Source organism: Oncorhynchus tshawytscha, unplaced genomic scaffold (assembly GCF_018296145.1).
Source record: "Oncorhynchus tshawytscha isolate Ot180627B unplaced genomic scaffold, Otsh_v2.0 Un_contig_5503_pilon_pilon, whole genome shotgun sequence".
NCBI lineage: Eukaryota > Metazoa > Chordata > Actinopteri > Salmoniformes > Salmonidae > Oncorhynchus > Oncorhynchus tshawytscha.
The window spans coordinates 59816-75024 of record NW_024608758.1 but is presented as its reverse complement, the minus strand read 5'-3'; the positions used below and the strand labels follow the sequence as shown (position 1 = coordinate 75024).

Here is a 15209-nt window from a genome sequence, read left to right as displayed (position 1 = left end):
ATGATTTACCATACTATGTTTTCCAGTCTTACGAGCTTTATGAGATTTCCTTCCCAAACCATTCATGTTTACAACCGAGATTCATTCATCTCTTTCCTAATCTCAACCTCAATTGGCAAAGACTTGGAGAAAGTTGTTTTCCACTTCTCTAGAACCGGTTGGTATTCGGGGGAGGGGTAACTGCAGAGCTCAGTTAATGTTTTGTTTTGCCTCTCAAGCTGTTATATAAAATCAGCAATGGCTCATCTGTGGGTTTGTGAATATATTTGGATCTATTTTGTCTTTGTTTAGGTGACCTACGTTTTGAAAGGCGTTTCAGCCCATGAGGATTTCTGTGGCCACTCTGGACTACTGAAACCAGGGGACTTACAGGTAGAGAAACACCTTGTGGAACTCACAGTACGGTATGTAGGTTCCTACTCTTCACCAGACTCCCACCAGAACCAATGTAGCACCGTGCCTTCGGGGCATTTCCTGTGTTTTTCCCATGCAGCAGTCGTAAGGCTGTTGTCCCTGGTCAGTCAGTCAGCATCAACCAGGAAGTGGTTTAATAGGCACTAAATAGACACTAATGCCACTGGCATTAAACAAAGCATGTGTGTCTATGTATGCTAATGATTCAACCATGTACACATCAGAAACCACAGCTGATGAAGTCACTGAAACCCTTAACAAAGAGTTGCAGTCTGTTTTGGAATGTGTGGCCAGTAATAAACTGGTCCTGAACATCTCTAAAACTAAGAGCTTTGTATTTGGTACAAATCATTCCCTAAGTTCTGGACCTCAGCTGAATGTGGTAATGAACAGTGTGGCTGTTGAACAAGTTGAGGAGACTAAATTATGTCATGTTCTGTGTGGACCCAGTAAGAGGAGCTGCTTCTTTCTCAACAGCTTACAGGGATCCTGATAAAATACTAAGATACACACACCAAGTCTCTTGTAGTAGTGTGTGTGTGTGTGTGTGTGTGCAACAGCTAACGGGGATCCTAATAAAATACCAAAATACTACTACACGAGACTTGGTGTGTGTGTGTGCAACAGTGAGAGAGAGAGAGAGAGCGGGAGAGACAAACACCATTGGGGGGGGGGCAGGCGGGTTTCCTCACAGTGGAACAGGAGGGGAAAGCTGCTGACGAAAGTTGTAAGTGTTATTGCCCAATTAGCTTCCCACAGCAACGCTGCATCACCCTCTGGGCACTGAAAATGTGCATCAGAAATGTCCCCCTATTCCCTATATAGTGCACTACTTTTGGCTAAAACCCCTATTCCCTATATAGTGCACTACTTTTGGCTAAAACCCCTATTCCCTATATAGTGCACTACTTTTGGCTAAAACCCCTATTCCCTGAGCCCTTATTCTCTAGACCAGGGGTACTCAACTCTTACCCTACGAGGTCCGGAGCCTGCTGGTTTTCTGTTTTACCTGATAATGAATTGCACAGACCTGGTTTCCCAGGACTAAATCAGACCCTGATTAGAGGGGACGATGAGAACACGCAGTGGAACTGGCTTCGAGGTCCAACGTTGAGTTTGAGGGCTCTAGACCCTATTTAGTGCACAGCTTAGCCCCTGGACCAAAAGTAGTAGCAGCCATTTTGGACACAACCTTCCAGTGTGTTCTTTTAATGTTAGCGGAGCTTTGAGAAGAACAATGGACATCCACTAGCTACATATCACAGCCCTGGGGAAGATAGACATCCACTAGCTACATATCACAGCCCTGGGGAAGATAGACATCCACTAGCTACATATCACAGCACTGGGGAAGATAGACATCCACTAGGTACACTGGGGAAGATAGACATCCACTAGGTACACTGGGGAAGATAGACATCCACTAGGTACATATCACAGCACTGGGGAAGATAGACATCCACTAGGTACATATCACAGCACTGGGGAAGATAGACATCCACTAGGTACACTGGGGAAGATAGACATCCACTAGGTACATATCACAGCACTGGGGAAGATGGACATCCACTAGGTACATATCACAGCACTGGGGAAGATAGACATCCACTAGGTACATATCACAGCACTGGGGAAGATGGACATCCACTAGGTACATATCACAGCACTGGGGAAGATAGACATCCACTAGGTACATATCACAGCACTGGGGAAGATGACATCCACTAGGTACACTGGGGAAGATAGACATCCACTAGGTACACTAAGATAGACATCCACTAGCACTGGGGAAGATAGACATCCACTAGGTCATATCACAGCACTGGGGAAGATAGACATCCACTAGGTACATATCACAGCCCTGGGGAAGATAGACATCCACTAGGTACACTGGGGAAGATAGACATCCACTAGGTACACTGGGGAAGATAGACATCCACTAGGTATATCACAGCCCTGGGGAAGATAGACATCCACTAGGTACACTGCACTGGGAAGATGGACATCCACTAGGTCATATCACAGCACTGGGGAAGATAGACATCCACTAGGTACACTGGGGAAGATAGACATCCACTAGGTACATATCACAGCACTGGGGAAGATAGACATCCACTAGGTACACTGGGGAAGATAGACATCCACTAGGTACACTGGGGAAGATAGACATCCACTAGGTATATCACTGGGGAAGATAGACATCCACTAGGTACACTGGGGAAGATAGACATCCACTAGGTACATATCACCAGCACTGGGGAAGATAGACATCCACTAGGTCATATCACAGCACTGGGGAAGATAGACATCCACTAGGTCATATCACAGCACTGGGGAAGATAGACATCCACTAGGTCATATCACAGCACTGGGGAAGATAGACATCCACTAGGTCATATCACAGCACTGGGGAAGATAGACATCCACTAGGTCATATCACAGCACTGGGGAAGATAGACATCCACTAGGTCATATCACAGCACTGGGGAAGATAGACATCCACTAGGTACACTGGGGAAGATAGACATCCACTAGGTCATATCACCAGCACTGGGGAAGATAGACATCCACTAGGTCATAAGATAGACATCCACAGCACTGGGGAAGATAGACATCCACTAGGTCATATCACAGCACTGGGGAAGATAGACATCCACTAGGTCATATCACAGCACTGGGGAAGATAGACATCCACTAGGTCATATCACAGCACTGGGGAAGGAAAGGTGTAAATGTGAAGTTAATTTCCTCCTGGAAACCAGTTAGTTCCAGTATTAAGTCCACATGGGTGATTTATTATGGAAATCATATCAGACAACATTGAGTTCATGCATATTATACTGTACGATTCACCTTTATGTGGTTCGTAATTGTGTTGTGTGTGTGTGTTCTATGCCTTTCTGTATCTCTGTGTGTGTGTGTTTCTGTGTCCGTCTCTGTGTGTCTATGCCTTTCTGTATCTGTGTGTGTGTTTTCGGTGTGTTTCTGTGTCCATGTCTCTTCATAAGTGGATGACGGCAGGCCGAGGGGTGGTCCATGCAGAGATGCCCGTGTCTGAGGAGCCCGTCCAGGGCCTGCAGCTGTGGGTCAACCTGAGGAGGGAGGACAAGATGGTGGAGCCCCAGTACCAGGAGCTGAAGGACAGCCAGGTCCCCAAGCCCAGCAGGGAGGGGGTCACTGTGGCCGTCATCTCTGGACAGGCCCTGGGGGTACAGGTGAGGAGCACCATACTAACCATAACCCTGGGGGTACAGGTGAGGAGCACCATACTAACCATAACCCTGGGGGTACAGGTGAGGAGCACCATACTAACCATAACCCTGGGTGTACAGGTGAGGAGCACCATACTAACCATAACCCTGGGTGTAGAGGTGAGGAGCACCATACTAACCATAACCCTGGGGGTAGAGGTGAGGAGCACCATACTAACCATAACCCTGGGGGTAGAGGTGAGGAGCACCATACTAACCATAACCCTGGGGGTAGAGGTGAGGAGCACCATACTAACCATGACCCGGGTGTGGTAGTGGGTGTGGCCAGTTGTGCGGTTTTAGAGGCCTTCTTCTTGGCCGCAGAGACAAACTGCTGCTGTTTTAAAGCAAATTTCCTGAGAGAGAGTCGGACCAAAATGCAGCGTGGTAATTTTGATACATGTTTAATAAACGAATAAACACGATAATACAAAAACAAGAAACGGACCGTGAAAACCTATACAGCCTATCTGGTGACAATAAACACAGAGACAGGAACAATCACCCACGAAACACTCAAAGAATATGGCTGCCTAAATATGGTTCCCAATCAGAGACAACGAGAATCACCTGCCTCTGATTGCGAACCGCCTCAGGCAACCATAGACTTTGCTAGAACACCCCACTAAGCCACAATCCCAAAACCTACGAAAAACCCCCATACATAAACACAACACAAAATAAACCCATGTCACACCCTGGCCTGACCAAATAAATAAAGAAAACACAAAATACTAAGACCAGGGCTTGACACAGAGAGAACATTGTACTGTTTTTTTAAAGCTAATTTCATGCCATTCAAAAAAATGTGCCATAGGGCTGAGAGAAGATTTTAAAGCTAAATGTCCTTCAATTCTACACATTTTGCTGTGGCTTATGGCGTGTTCTTATGCTATCTGAATGACTCAAACAGTATAACTAAATCAATGGGGGCCCCAGGACATGATATTTTTTACATTTTGGATTCATCCCAACTGTTTATTTTTTATTTTGGGGGATTGTTAGTTCTCAAAGGTAATCATTAAAATATATATATATATTGCTCTATTATATTTTCTACATATTTTATCTGGGTTTTAGTTATTTAAGTTTATACAAGTTGTTATGGATGTTAGTTCTGACTTCCACATGACATCAACCGGTGTTTCCCCTATATGCGCTTAGCAGCGCTGCACCACGGGATGGTAAAATTATTTCTTATTTTTATATACGTTGTTCGGTGGCGTCCACGAATTAGCAACGGCAGTGCGCCGCTGCTAAACGCATTTAGGAGAAACACTGGTTGATGTCATGTGGAAGTCATAACAAACAGCCATAAGAACATGTATATACTTAAACGACTAAAAATAGATTTATATATTTCTCACCCTACAATGTAACGCATTTGTAATCATAGGTCCAAAACCACAGTGGATGAAAAAGGGGGGGGGAGTTTATCATCGCCATCATTGTCATCATCATTGTTCCTTTGTCACTGTATTATACAGAATGAATACTTAGTGTCGGCTGTTGATATGATGTGCTGGGGTCTTGCCCATATCAAAGCCAGAAAACTTTATACAATACAATGACTGAGATGTTGAAAGCCTCAGGCCTAGATATGCCTCGCCAGAAATGCCAACCAACCACAAGACATTCAGCTTCATCATGTGACGTTTGCAGGCAATTACATCTTCACGAGTATCCATCCTCTTTCTCACCCCCTCCTTCTCCTCATTTTCTCTGTGTCTGTCTGCTGAGTTAGACGAGACAGGAAATGAGTTGCAGGTTTCTGGGGAAGTGGGTTTGTCATGTTTCAGATGTAAATTTGACCAGGGCCGGTTTGGTTTGGGGTTACTCTAGGGCAGGAGTGGAGACTGACAGACGGAGTTTCTAATGACGTCCATAAGGTTTGTCATTTTACACATGAAAATGTGTTGAAGCTAGGAAAGGGGCGGGGCATCGCTGGGACCGTATTGCCTGACGGGGTTACTCTAGGGCAGGAGAGGAGACAGACAGAGTTTCTAATGACGTCCATAAGGTTTGTCATTTTACACATGAAAATGTGTTGAAGCTGGGAAACGGGTTGCCTCTGGTTACTACAGGGCAGGAGGAGACACTACAGACAGGCAGAGAGGCTAACGATGGCCAACAGGCTAATAGACAGGTAACTGTCAAAATAAAGGAAACACCAAAATAAAGTGTTTTAATATGTCATTGGGCACCACGAGCAGCCAGAACAGCTTCAATGCACCGTGGCGTAGATTCTACAAGCTGAGGGATAAGACACCATTTTTCCACTGGAAATTCCATCATTTTGTGTTTTGTTGATGGTGGTGGAAAACACTCTCAGGCATTGGTCCAGAATCTCCAGTAAGTGTTCAATTGGGTTGAGATCTGGTGACTGAGACACAACACACATTATACAGAACCCTAAGCATGATGGGATGTTAATTCCTTAATTAACTCAGGAACCCCACCTGTGTGGAAGCCCCTGCTTTCAATATATGTTGCATTCCTCATTTGTGTTTCCTTCATTTTGGCAGTTATCTGTATGTAAATGTGTTGGGGCTGGGACTGGGCTGGGGGTGGGACTGGGGATGGGTGGGATAGCTGCACAGCAAAATTTGATTGGTAAAACACACTGTGGTTGTCTGTGGTTGTTCAATTTCACACTTTTTAAGTGTTTATATGAGAATGCCCTTTTAACACTGATACTTCCCAACACCAGTGGCATTAAAATGTTACACTAAGTCAGTGTTATGGTGTTCACTGATACCGTCACAGCATATTCTTCAGTGTTAAATAAACACTGAGAGTGTTACATTTAACACTGGTCCAGTGTCTATACTGGTCCACACTTTCAGTGTTAAATGTAACACTGGTCCAGTGTCTATACTGGTCCACACTTTCAGTGTTAAATGTAACACTGGTCCAGTGTCTATACTGGTCCACACTTTCAGTGTTAAATGTAACACTGGTCCAGTGTCTATACTGGTCCACACTTTCAGTGTTAAATGTAACACTGGTCCAGTGTTTATACTGGTCCACACTTTCAGTGTTAAATGTAACACTGGTCCAGTGTCTATACTGGTCCACACTTTCAGTGTTACATGAACACACTGCTTAGTGTGGAAGCCTTATTTCCCAGAGTGCCTTGCCTTTCGAGTGACTTGTTGAGTTACGACCCATGCCTGTATTTGTTAGTGACAGAGACATGAGCAGCAGAAGTCTGATGAGAGCACATACAAATTCATTGCTTTAAACTAACTATGACAAATGTTACAGAAATGTTGAGCAATGTAATAAAGTGATGACTTTTCAAGTAAGTTATGTTACACGTTATGCTGGCTTACAAATTGTTAGCTACGCTAGCCTTACGAACCGCATATCATTACAACAATTGCTTGTATGTACTGGTATGTTAGCTAGCTACGTAATGTTAGTTGGCTACTAATACATTGAACTTTCCAGTATATTAACTATATGCTATCTAACTACCTACCCAACATTTATTAACTTGATTTATTCACGTCATTCTTAGCTTAGCTAAGTGGTATAGTCTTGGTGCGTTCTCAATGGACATTGTTAATGAAGTCGTAAGATGGCTAGCTATTGATATGTTATCTATGCTAACAAACTAGCACGAAGTTACATAGCAGCAGCAACAACTTCCGGGTGAGACAGGCGATGCGCTACTACACTCAACTGAAAGGATACCGTTTGTTTACAGTATACTAAAATAAACTACTATTATGTAGTATATGTACTCATTAAGTATGTAGTTTACAGTATGTTAGTATGGGTATTCAAACACAGCTATGGTTGACGCATTCATCCATTTTCCGTCCTGTGGCCTTCACCAAGTGAGATCCTAAGCGATTACTATTACAATTACAATATCATTACAATTGTATTATTTAACACAATACAACACATAATTCACAAGGCCTTATTTTTGAGGGCTTAGTTTTACCCTAATAAAGTGGCCTGAAACTCATGGTTTACAGGAAAAATGTAGGCCTGCAAATCACATTATGCTGGCTTGCAAAGTGATGTGTAATTCCTATTGGAATCCAGCCAGAGTGGGGATATCCAACATTTAGAATTTTTATTCACCTGCAACCTGATTCAGAATGACTGCTGGGATCAGAAGAATACCTTAATCATCTATACTGGATCAACCATTTCAGTAATGGGTGCAATGAATCCATATAACAGATTGGATTAGCTTAGAAAATGTATGTTATTTATATTTAATTAATTAATCACTGTACATTCAAAAACATAGATATCGAAACAAACAATTCAAAAAAAAAATCTAACTGCAGTAGAGCATGCTGGGAAATATGATAATGATGGGTGTGGTTTTAGTTCAACACTGGGTATTAACACCAACACTGGGTTTCTTCTAAACCAATGAGTGTTTAACACTTACAGAGCTACTTTAACACCTTAATCAACACTAGAAATGTTACACTGAAAAGTCAGCACCAGGTAACACTGTCTTCCCTCACAGTAGGGCTGGTCTGGTCTTCCCTCACAGAAGTGTTGGTCTGGTCTTCCATCACAGTAGGGCTGGTCTGGTCTTCCATCACAGTAGGTCTGGTCTGGTCTTCCATCACAGTAGGTCTGGTCTGGTCTTCCATCACAGTAGGGCTGGTCTGGTCTTCCATCACAGTAGGGCTGATCTAGTCTTCCATCACAGTAGGGCTGGTCTGGTCTTCCCTCACAGAAGGGCTGGTCTGGTCTTCCATCACAGTAGGTCTGGTCTTCCATCACAGTAGGTCTGGTCTGGTCTTCCATCACAGTAGGGCTGGTCTGGTCTTCCATCACAGTAGGGCTGGTCTGGTCTTCCATCACAGTAGGGCTGGTCTGGTCTTCCATCACAGTAGGGCTGGTCTGGTCTTCCATCACAGTAGGGCTGGTCTGGTCTTCCATCACAGTAGGGATGGTCTGGTCTTCCATCACAGTAGGGATGGTCTGGTCTTCCATCACAGTAGGGCTGGTCTGGAAGGGTAACACCAACAGATCAGGGTGCTAGGTGTTAAAAGAGGGAGTGGAAGGGTAACACCAACATATCAGGGTGCTAGGTCTTAAAAGAGGGAGAGGAAGGGTAACACCAACAGATCAGGGTGCTAGGTGTTAAAAGAGGCAGTAGGAGAGGTAACACCAACAGATCAGGGTGCTAGGTGTTAAAAGAGGGAGTAGGAGAGGCAACACCAACAGATCAGGGTGCTAGGTGTTAAAAGAGGGAGTGGGAAGGGTAACACCAACAGATCAGGGTGCTAGATGTTAAAAGAGGGAGTAGGAGAGGTAACACCAACAGATCAGGGTGCTAGGTGTTAAAAGAGGGAGTGGAAGGGTAACAACAACAGATCAGGGTGCTAGGTGTTGAAAGAGGGAGTGGGAAGGGTAACACCAACAGATCAGGGTGCTAGGTGTTGAAAGAGGGAGTGGGAAGGGTAACACCAACAGATCAGGGTGCTAGGTGTTAAAAGAGGGAGTGGGAGAGGTAACACCAACAGATCAGGGGCTAGGTGTTAAAGGGGGAGTAGGAGAGGTAACACCAACAGATCAGGGTGCTAGGTGTTAAAGGGGGAGTAGGGAGAGGTAACACCAACAGATCAGGGTGCTAGGTGTTAAAGGGGGGAGTAGGAGAGGTAACACCAACAGATCAGGGTGCTAGGTGTTAAAAGAGGGAGTGGGAGAGGTAACACCAACAGATCAGGGTGCTAGGTGTTAAAAGAGGGAGTGGGAGAGGTAACACCAACAGATCAGGGTGCTAGGTGTTAAAGGAGGGAGTAGGAGAGGTAACACCAACAGATCAGGGTGCTAGGTGTTAAAAGAGGGAGTAGGAGAGGTAACACCAACAGATCAGGGTGCTAGGTGTTAAAGGGGGGAGTAGGAGAGGTAACACCAACAGATCAGGGTGCTAGGTGTTAAAGGGGGAGTAGGAGAGGTAACACCAACAGATCAGGGTGCTAGGTGTTAAAGGGGGAGTAGGAGAGGTAACACCAACAGATCAGGGTGCTAGGTGTTAAAGGGGTGCTGCCTGAATGTTGGGGGTCAATGAAATACTAAACATGTTTTGTCCTTTTTTTTGTCCAGTCCAAAATCTTCACCAGGACTCCAACACTGTATCTGGACTTCAAGCTGGATGGAGGAGCCAAGCATGTACAACCAGTTCCTTCAGGTAAAACCATCTTTACTGAATAGGCCTTCTGTGGCTCTGGTCCAGGGCGTTACGTGCTCCTTGAAGAAAGCTCTAGCTGCATGTAACACCATGGACCAGAGCTTGGTCTACTGTAGCGATATTGTTCTGTGTGCTCCATTCATCCACAATCTGGCACTAAATCTGTTGACCTTTTCAGTAAAGTTAGCAGAACCTTTCAACTCAAACCCTAGCTAAGTGCTGTGTGGTGTGTATGACACACGCTTTCTCATTGTGGGAACTGTACTGTACCTGACGTTGGTTTGTGGTGGGAGAAAGTTGCTATCTACTGTCTGTGACAAACAGAAGTCCTCCAGGGGTTGGGAGTCTTCTAAAGTTTATACAACTGGCTTGGTTTCCATGGTCTGCCTGTTCTCTATGGAGTCTGGTGCTGTGTGGTTGCTATGGAGTCAGGGGTGCTGTGTGGTTGCTATGGAGTCAGTGGTGCTGTGTTGAATGGTCACATTATACACTGTGTGTGTGTGTGTGTGTGTGTGTGTGTGTGTGTGTGTGTGTGTGTGTGTGTGTGTGTGTGTGTGTGTGTGTGTGTGTGCACACAGTCAGTGTTGGTGCGTTGAATGGATGGCTCCCACGTCATCGTATTACAGGGCCCTATGGTGGATTAGATATGAGACAATCTCAGTGTTATGGCCCACAGCTCACATGGCAAGACGTCGGTATACCAAGTGGTCAGACTCGCCCACCAAGTCACATCATTTAGAATATGAGGCTTTATAAATGTCGTGATTGTTGTGTATACTGTGACAGTTAACTTGTTAATGAGGTAACAAAATGCATTATCAATGCCAGTCCAAAACAACAGTTTTTCTGTCATCTCTGCTAGGATGGACCTCGTTTATCTACACACTGGCAGGATCTGTCTGTGTTGGTGAGTTTCCGCTATTTAGTTTCTGTTGAACAGTTTTCCATGAGTTCCTAACTGCCCTGCAGCCTCATGTTGATGGTCACCCAGAACAGTGTTGTGTTTGGTAGTGGTTCAGAAACACTCTGCATCTTGTTGCTGTCCCTCGTCCAGAGAGAGAGAGACAATCAAACCGAGCAGGTGCATTTATTTATTAATGTTCCCTCCTCTCCTCCGTCCTCTCTGGGATGTTCCCTTCCTCATCTCCTCTCCTCCGTCCTTTCTGGGATGTTCCCTTCCTCCTCTCCTCTGTGCTCTCTGGGATGTTCCCTTCCTCCTCTCCTCCGTCCTCTCTGGGATGTTCCCTTCCTCTTCTCCTCTCCTCTGTCCTCTCTGGGATGTTCCCTTCCTCCTCTCCTCCGTCCTCTCTGGGATGTTCCCTTCCTCATCTCCTCTCCTCCGTCCTTTCTGGGATGTTCCCTTCCTCTTCTCCTCTCCTCTGTCCTCTCTGGGATGTTCCCTTCCTCCTCTCCTCTGTCCTCTCTGGGATGTTCCCTTCCTCTTCTCCTCTGTCCTCTCTGGGATGTTCCCTTCCTCCTCTCCTCTGTCCTCTCTGGGATGTTCCCTTCCTCCTCTCCTCTGTCCTCTCTGGGATGTTCCCTTCCTCTTCTCCTCTGTCCTCTCTGGGATGTTCCCTTCCTCTCCTCCGTCCTCTCTGGGATGTCATGTCAACGTTGGGATGTAGCCTTCTGATCTGAAGCCAATAGCAACTCTAGGAATGGTTTAGGAATGGGACAAAATCCCACTTGAACCCTTCATGTTGTGATTCATGTTCCAGGGCAACCTTTCCCTATATAGTGCCCTATGTAGGGAATAGGATGCCATATGGGACGCAAATATAGATGTATGTCTTATGGTACTATACCTGTAACAAATGGTTTTACCTACAGTCCTGTGACACCCTGCTATACAGAGTTGAACTATTCCCTACAGTGTTTGTCTATACAGGACATGTTAAGCCTGTCCTTTTTCACGTGTACAAATATCCTTATGCTGAAGTGTTTTATCGTTTCTTTTGTTTGTCAATGGGAAGCACATATTTGAGTTGGAGGAATTGTATTTTCATTATGATCGATGTTAGCTAGCGTGAGTCGGAGGAATTGTATTTTCATTATGATAGATGTTAGCTAGCGTGAGTTGGAGGATGATGTTAGCTAGCGTGAGTGAGGAATTGTATTTTCATGATCGATGTTAGCTAGCGTGAGTCGGAGGAATTGTATTTTCATTATGATAGATGTTAGCTAGCGTGAGTTGGAGAAATTGTATTTTCATTATGATAGATGTTAGCTAGCGTGAGTTGGAGAAATTGAATTTTCATTATAATAGATGTTAGCTAGCGTGAGTCGGCGTTATTGTATTTTCATTATAATAGATGTTAGCTAGCGTGAGTCGGCGTTATTGTATTTTCATTATGATAGATGTTAGCTAGCGTGAGTTGGAGGAATTGTATTTTCATTATGATCGATGTTAGCTAGCGTGAGTTGGAGGAATTGTATTTTCATTATGATAGATGTTAGCTAGCGTGAGTTGGAGGAATTGTATTTTCATTATGATAGATGTTAGCTAGCGTGAGAAGGCGTTATTGTATTTTCATTATGATAGATGTTAGCTAACGTGAGAAGGCGTTATTGTATTTTCATTATGATAGATGTTAGCTAGCGTGAGAATGCGTTATTTAATGCTCTTCACTCATTTAGAAAGGGCTTCTGTTACATTTCACTCATAGTTGATATTTGTTTCTACAGGAAGTTGCATTATGATCTGATTAAATGGAATCATTGCTTCGTAGGATCTCACGGAAAACTCCTTTTTAATTGTAGACAGATGTTTTGAAACCAGAATCAAGTTGAACCGTTCGCTGTAACTAAGATTAAAGTGGGTTTGAACCGAGATGCCACTGAATCGACAGTGTAGTCTGTAAGGCAAATCAAGCACAGCTGTGTCTGAAAAATATATCCACCACAACTTGAAGCGTTTTGGCGTTTCAGCATTTCTTTTGACCTTAGTATTCAGATGAAGGAAGCAGACGTAACCATCTCAGATAGAGAGGAAATGCACATTTTCTTTGGTTCTTGATTGCTCTGTTTCCCTCGGGTTAAAATCTTGACAGAAATTCCTCAAATGAAAGTTGTTTTGTTTACCATTTCCTTTGAGGTAATAATCTTGTTTTCATCCCAGGGGCCCGTCTGTAGAGTTCATTCTGTTTTCCATTGCTCTTTCAGGGCCAGATGCAGAGCAGCAGAAAGCGGAGCCACATCACACCATCGTGTTTGATGATGGAGACTGCATAGCCGTAGAAAACAAGGTAGGCTGTCTGAACTTCTTACAGACTCTTAACACAGTTTTCAGGAATTGTAAATTCACTAAAACTCAAACTCCTTTCTCCAGACATCAGAGGTTTGCCATTTTGTCTTGATTGCGGACAGCCGATCAATGAACCGGTGGTCCAACATGGTAAGACCTTCATTTCTTTACATCACTGAACTCCAGTCAGTTACCACAATATTGGATCGTTCATGTGTAACGTGACACACTACACTTTCCTTTTTCTCTCCAGGTCCGTTTGTGATGAACACAGAAGAGGAGATCAACCAGGCAGTCAGAGACTACAGGACAGGGACCAATGGGTTCGAGAGGGCTACGGCTTGGAGGTCTAAGATCAGGGATTCCTTCTAAGAGTCGGCAGACATCTTCTAATCATGTTATAGGTCTTGTCTTGTTATGGTCATGTGACCCAAGTGTATTTTAATAATGAACCAGCTTGATGTGTGTTTGTCTCTTTTTAAATCATTAAGTTCTCATTTTATACAGATTTTTTTTCTTCTCAAATAGATGTTTTGTTACTGTCCCTCCAAGCCATTAAACTGACATGTAAATGATGAAAAAAGCACTTTTAATTTAACCTCAACAAAACTATCCTGCCGTGATGTCTCCAGAAGCTATCTAATGGAACCACTGATTCGTTCCAGTCATTATGTCCTTGGACAGACCTCAGAGGAGATGCAAGTATCCATTACGGGAAGGAGGGAAACCAACCACGTCTCACATTTCAAGGCCATTTGCATCTGGCAGAATGACGTCTCATACTGTGAAACAGCGGGTCTCCTCTCCCTCTCTATCACATCTCCTGTTTCTCCCTCCTCCTCCCTCCCTCTCTATCACATCTCCTGTTTCTCCCTCCCTCTCTATCACATCTCCTGTTTCTCCCTCCTCCTCCCTCCCTCTCTATCACATCTCCTGTTTCTCCCTCCCCTCCTCCCTCCCTCTCTATCACATCTCCTGTTTCTCCCTCCCTCTCTATCACATCTCCTGTTTCTCCCTCCCTCTCTATCACATCTCCTGTTTCTCCCTCCCTCTCTATCACATCTCCTGTTTCTCCTCTCCCTCCATCCCCCCTCTCTATCACATCTCCTGTTTCTCCCTCCTCCTCCCTCCCTCTCTATCACATCTCCTGTTTCTCCCTCACTCTCTATCACATCTCCTGTTTCTCCCTCCCTCTCTATCACATCTCCTGTTTCTCCCTCCTCCTCCCTCCCTCTATCACATCTCCTGTTTCTCCCTCCTCCTCCCTCCCTCTCTATCACATCTCCTGTTTCTCCCTCCTCCTCCCTCCCTCTCTATCACATCTCCTGTTTCTCCTCTCCCTCCATCCCTCCCTCTCTATCACATCTCCTGTTTCTCCCTCCTCCTCCCTCCCTCTCTATCACATCTCCTGTTTCTCCCTCCCTCTCTATCACATCTCCTGTTTCTCCCTCCCTCTCTCACATCTCCTGTTTCTCCCTCCTCCTCCCTCCCTCCCTCTCTATCACATCTCCTGTTTCTCCCTCCTCCTCCCTCCCTCTCTATCACATCTCCTGTTTCTCCCTCCTCCTCCCTCCCTCCCTCTCTATCACATCTCCTGTTTCTCCCTCTCCTCCTCCCTCCCTCTCTATCACATCTCCTGTTTCTCCTCTCCCACCATCCCTCCCTCTCTATCACATCTCCTGTTTCTCCCTCCTCCTCCCTCCCTCCCTCCCTCTCTACCACATCTCCTGTTTCTCCCTCCCTCTCTATCACATCTCCTGTTTCTCCCTCCCTCTCTATCACATCTCCTGTTTCTCCCTCCTCCCTCCCTCTCTATCACATCTCCTGTTTCTCCCTCCCTCTCTATCACATCTCCTCTCCCTCCATCCCTCCCTCCGCAGACAATCAAACCCCTGGGCACACACTGGTTGAATCAATGTTTCCTCGTAATTAGACGTTGAAATGAGGTCTGTGCCCAGTGGGAAGTGAGTTTTGGCTGGGATGGGATAGGGGTGGGGTGGAGGGTGGGAGCGTCCCTCCCTGGCCCATGTATCCATGCTGCGTAGCTGAGGTCTGGATCACATTTAAAACACATGTTCATGCTGCTCCAGATAAGCTGAACTCTGTGGAAATACAGTGGCTTTGG

General features: G+C 45.1%; 1 long non-coding RNA gene and 1 pseudogene across 3 annotated transcripts; both read left to right on the top strand.

Annotated features, from left to right (window-relative positions):
• Positions 1–291: 291 nt before the first annotated feature.
• Positions 292–13659, top strand: LOC121838798 (annotated as a pseudogene).
• On the top strand, positions 381–3353 carry LOC121843792. Of its 3 annotated transcripts, none has more exons than XR_006081744.1 (5): positions 383–1948; positions 2300–2357; positions 2428–2562; positions 2693–2949; positions 3113–3353. It is a non-coding gene; the product is annotated as an uncharacterized LOC121843792 (long non-coding RNA). The 3 variants fall into 3 exon arrangements; XR_006081743.1 differs by having other exon boundaries at positions 2428–2591; positions 2624–2949; XR_006081745.1 differs by lacking the exon at positions 3113–3353 and having other exon boundaries at positions 381–1948; positions 2428–2591; positions 2624–2923.
• Positions 13660–15209: the final 1550 nt, after the last annotated feature.